Genomic DNA, 6,303 nt, shown 5'->3' on the forward strand with positions numbered 1-6,303 from the left:
GAATTTACGATTGAGCATATTAATGGTAATTCAAATTATTTGCATGACTTATTGATTCGAAAATTTTTACAAGGTCGGAAGGGGGAAGCAACCGATAGAAATCATTTCAAATCCCTGTAAAAATTTGGCAACACCGTCAAAAATCCCAAAGACATTAATACGAATGCCAAATAGAGAGATTGAAATATCTCCCAAACCCTTAAGGACTTACAGTCCAAATATCCAAGGTGAAAAAACACCATATATAGCCTCAACAACAATTCCATTACTGATAGTGGACAATAAACACAAAGATAACCATCTGGCTGACATTGCAGCGATATATCTTAATGATCATATTCATCATTCGAATGGGTTTAAAACACGGGAATATTACGAGGTTGTTTTAAAAGGAACACGACGGTACATATGGTTCATAACTATAGAAATAATGTACAATACTTTTCCTATTCAAAGTTTCAAATCCTTAATGTAATGTCATACAGGGAGTGGGACTTTGATCCATTACAGCCTAAGTATTTTCAAGAGCAAAATATGACTATTAAGTCATTCAATTATTATGACTATATAAAAGCATGATATTTAATATTTTCATATCAAATCCCACGTGTACTCGTAGCTGATTTTTACAGTTCAAGACAAAATGCCTATGAGAGAGACCCAACTGGTTTTATACATGGGGACCTTTCCCTAATATACTTCCTGATTCAATTAAATAATTGAAACAAAAACTTTTCGAGTTTAATAAAAATGCTGGTAAGAGAGACCTAGATTTGTATTTGTGGGTTTTATATGAAATCCTATGGATTATGAGATGAGAATATACTATGAGTGAAGATAATGATCGATGGGATTAGATCCCAAATATTGAAAGATATATTAAATGGTGAGATAATTTCACCACCACACAACTTGTCCCAAATAAAATCACCTTCAAAAATGTGGTTCCAGTTAATTTAACTGTCACTAGTGAAGTAGATGAATTACTAGACTATTTAAATCAAGTAGAGACAAAACACATATCTAAAACTGAGCTTAAAAAAAGGCTCTTAATGGCCCTACGAGACAAAGAAGATAAAATATCTACCTCCCAGCCGGATGACGAAAATCAAAATGAAGAAGGCCTTGATCAAGAGTACTCTAAGCCTTTTGCCTCACAACACAGTTAAAATACTGTTCAAGATAAGGGATGAACCAACTCCAATCAATCTAGGACACATGTCCCGACAATGCTTGAAAATTCATAAGAAAAAGACAAAATAATCCAGTATTTTTTCAACAAAACACTGTAGCAACGGTCACTGTAGCACTTTCACCATACAGTCACTGTAGCACTTTTCACTATTCAACTATTATGTAGACTTCAACAAAAATCAAGTCCACCAACTATCCACTGTGCGGAATTTAAATTAATTCAAGTCCACCGATACTATACGGACTTCAAACAAGTTCAAATCCACCAACAATTAAAGTTTATAAAAGAAGGCACTCCCTCTTGAAGAAAGCATCGAAAGTTTTCAAGTAGTTTTAGAATTTTAAGTTATGTCTCGTCTGTAATAATTTCTCTCTTCCTTTCTTTCTAAGTCTTCCTTGTTGCTCTTGTTGCAAAAAATATTGTATATCTGGTGGTGTATCAAGTTTCTCTTTCTGCTTTGACAATTATCCCTTATTATGTAAGTTTTTCCTGTTTTAATATAAGAATGTTATCTTTAAATCCATCTTATTAGATTGTATTTCTATGAATTAATTTCATCTCATCTCTTATATTGTAATATCTTGTTTTGTTTTACTTTTCGTTAGCTTTCGTTAAAATTTGGATAATATTATATTATATTATATATTACTATATAAATATCTTGTGTTATACTATATATAATATATAATTTTATATATTACATATAATATTTTTTTTATAATTATATTACATATAATATTCATTTTATTATAATATATAATACATAAATATCTTATATTATACTAAATATTATTATATTATATATAACATTTATATTGATATATTATAAATAATACATTTATTATATTATATTATGATAAATATTATATTATATGTTATATATAATACAAATATATCTTACTAAAATATATAAAATACATTATATTATATATTATATTATGTTTTATATATATATATATATAGATTATTTTATCCAAAATTTCATTGCCAAAAAACATAGTCTATGATAGTAAATCATCAGTAAGAAACCCGAAAATGAAAGGTCATGAAACTAAATCCTACCATTCTGGCACCTATCTCATATGAAAATAAAATATGCAAAAACTTGGCAAAAATATTGGAAGAAAGGTTCACCATAAATCGGTATATTCATCTTAAATAACATTAATAGTTTTCCACAATAATACTATATAAGTTGATGCCCATGCAGTTTCAGCTTTGGAACATAATGATACTATATAAAGTGACATGAGGCCCAATATATAAAGTTGATGTCCATGCAGTTTCAGTTTCACAATATTTCTTTTGGCCTAAAATATCTAAACAGTAGCATTGGAACATAATGACACTATATAAGCCGATGCCCATGCATTTTTAGCTTTGAAATGGATTTGTAGTGTTGTACACTAATCAAAGAGTTTGAAAGGCCCACACTCATTAAATGTCTGAGAGGTACATCTTCATAGTTCCACAAAATATTGGAAGAAAATTGATTCATAAATCATATTGGGAATTAACTTACTATTTACATTAGCCCCTAATCATTCGTTTCTTACTGCCCAATGACAACAATTATCGGACAAGGAAATATAACTACATTTAAACCCATCCAGTAATTGCTTATATATAAAGTTATTGTTGATTATGTGTCACTTTTTTTGGCAAGACAGAATCTTTTAAATTTTTTTGAAATTTGAAATGGAAGAAATCCATTGAATTGTACAGTACACTATGAATACTTGGTTCCAAGTTCTGTACATACTCAAAACCTAATTAACAGAACAAAGAGGGTTGGAGGTATTTAGTGTTTTTGACCCGCAAAAAAATTAGATGGGTATCTCAATTTATCCATGAACAAAATCCTAGGATTTTTTTATAAAAAAATTCATTACAAAAAACCAGAAGAATAGCATGAAGAGCATGCAATAGCCATGAAAATTTCTAACATTTATTTAACCCAACTTCTCATTTCAAATATCCAAAACATTGATTAAAAAACTAAAAAGCCATAACTTCCTTAAATCAAATAACACCTAAAACTTATAAATCAATAAATTTACGAAACTCATGCATGAAGAGAGAGAGAGAGAGAGAGAGAGAGAGAGACGAAACACACCTTGTTGTATGAAAAAAAAGAAAGATCGCACCTATTTTGAGAGGTTGAGAGGGGCACGTGAATCTAATTGAGATACAAGGCTTATAAAAAATAACATGAGAGACTTCTATTTATAAGACTTCTAAAACTAGGATAAAGGTTTTAACCTATTTATAAGACTTCTAAACCTAATTAGGATATAAAATCTCTCTCCCTTAGCATGATGGTGATATTTTAGGTAAGGAAATAGTAAGTATAAATTTAAAGATATAGGTGAGATATAGATTGCTCTCTCTCATTAGGACATAAAATTTCTCTTAGCATGTGATTTATCTAAATAGAAGTCTAGGTGCCTACTCTCCTTCTATTTTAGAAGATATGTTATCTTCTCCCTCTTCCCTATTTAGAATATTTAGCTTTTTCTCTCTCTCTACTTACTCCCTCTAATATGCTATTTTAAGATATAGGTGAAGATATGCTATCCCTTAAAATTTATGATGCATAGAGATTATTGAAATCTTATATCTAATTTTTGGAATGAGCATAGTAATCTGTGTCTCTCTTATCATTTCGAACACATTTAACGCAGTTGACTTATCTAAATAGGAAGCTTAGATTTAATTAAATTTAAAGTTTTGTATATCTCTCTTGTCCTTCCCAACTCATAAAGCATGAGACTTATCTAAATAGAAGTCTAGGTACATATTCTTCCTCTATTTTATAGGATACACTATATTTTTTCTCTCCCCTATTTTAAAAGATAGAGCTCGTTCTCTCTCTCTCTCTTCCCTTAGGGTTAAGAACCCTGTTTTAGAAGATATGCAAACCCCTAAAATTTATGAGTACTCTCTCTCTTCCCTTTCTTCCCCTAAAGTATACATACTCTATCTCACTCTTCCGGTGATCACCTCTGTTTGAAATGATTATGGGCTGCATAATACGCAACCCCTTGGTTTACGGTTGACGTGATTTTTTGTGGTGGTATGTCAAATGGCCAACGATTCCACTGACGGCATTGGGCACTGCTTCTCGTAGCTCCCATTCAAAAGTGACCAGGACATGATTGCTCGCCGTACCAATGTTGGCACTCCCATCGTCCAAACAATGATAATTACTTTCCGTCACAATCCAAGCATTATGAGATCTAACGATGGGCGGTAGTTTGAGGAAATGGGAACTCGATGTTGTTGGCCATGGTGTCAAACATTACTACCCCCATTATCTGCACAATCATGGTTACTTTACGTTGTTATTCAAGCATTCCCATGTCTGGCAATTGGCGGCAATTTAAGCTAATGGGAACTCGATGTTGCTGGTCCTGGTGTCGAACACTGCTACCCCAATCACCTAAGCAATCATGGTTACTTTATGTCGCAATTCAGGCATTTTTATGTCTGACGATTGGCGGTGAGTTTTGCAAATGTAAAACAATAAATGACGTTATAATTTTATATTTAACGCCGTCCAATATTTCTAACATTGGACTAACCTAAAGAGATATATGTACCCTAACTTTTAAGGCAGTCAAATGTTTGAAACATCAAATGGATCCCAACAGGGTATTTGGATTACAAAACAATCTTATTTTTTTAAAAAAAATACAAAAAATAAAACAAAAAACTGGTCCCATATTGGAAATATCGTATCAAAGGACAAATTAGAATATATAAAAAAAAAACACTTAGAAGACAAGCTTGCACATAAAATTTGGCAAAATTTGGATCTTCTCATAATTTCTAATCTTTTTTCATGTGGGGTTGTACTTTTTCCTTCTATTTCTACAGGCTTCTCTCTCTCTCTCTCTCAATACATTATCGTTATTGACTTTGATGATGTCAAGGGGGATGTAGTGTAATTTGCACTGTGTTCCCCAAAACACATGCACATGGAGCACTACATAAGTGCAGTTAGTACTCAGTCTTGGGTACTGTGCACTGTGCACAACAACAAATTACTCAATGTGTACTATTCATGTTCAGAGAGTAGGTGCGTTGCCTGTACTTATGATAAGCATTGTGCACCCGCGTACCTGAGTGCTGGCATATTCCACCTGATACACTCATGAAAATGAAGACTATATGTTGACTTTATTGATAAAATACCATCATCTTCCATCTCCCATATAATCTCGTCGTTAGCATTAGGATATATATAAACATCTTCCAACAACTCCAACGACTGATCTACTGCCACATGCAGAATTCGATTATAGATGCAATTAATATTCCGTACTAAAGATGAACCATTATGATGTCCATATGATAAGATACCATTTGAAATAAATATGGAAAAAGGAAATTGAAAATAATATTTGAAGCCCAGCTAGAATGCCCAAAAAGAGTTAAGTTTCGGTTGCCAACTGAACATCTGGTGTGGCACACCACAAAAGTTATCATAAATGATATAGATTTCCATAGGATGGAAGTCTGAGTGCGACTGTTACTCCTAGAAATAAAAATGATTAATAGGGTTCACTCCATATTTAGCAATTAGTACATCTTTCGATAATTGATTTCCACCTTGCATAGACCGCCATCAGCATTTCGAAATCCGAGCCTGATTAGCATATTTTAACTTATGTATATCCAAACCTCCTTCTATTTTTGGTGTACAAATTTTGTCTCAGTTCACCATATGATATGTTTTCAACTCTTGATCTGAACCCTATAAAAAATTCCGCATGAGCTTTTTTAATAGCTTGATAATGGAAGCTGGCATAATAAATAAATACATTTGCTTGATTGGAAGGCTAGCAAAAGAGTATTTAGTCAAAGTGACTCTACCCCCTAAAGAAAGATGTTGTTAGGAGGTGCAAGTTGAATCTTGGTCATCTGCAAATACTTATGCCACTAAGTAGAGATCAATATGGAAATTTTGGCATGTTCCTTACTATTTGACCTCACAGGTAAGCTCTGCACTTGGGTGGTATTGTCTAATAAGTATGGTCATTGTGGTATTGAATAGTGGCATGCCAAGCTAGCAACACCACCCATTCATGCACAACTGCAAAAGA

This window comes from Amborella trichopoda, chromosome 2 (assembly GCF_054954075.1).
Source record: "Amborella trichopoda isolate Santa Cruz 75 chromosome 2, AtrichopodaSantaCruz75HAP2 v2.0, whole genome shotgun sequence".
Taxonomy (NCBI): domain Eukaryota; kingdom Viridiplantae; phylum Streptophyta; class Magnoliopsida; order Amborellales; family Amborellaceae; genus Amborella; species Amborella trichopoda.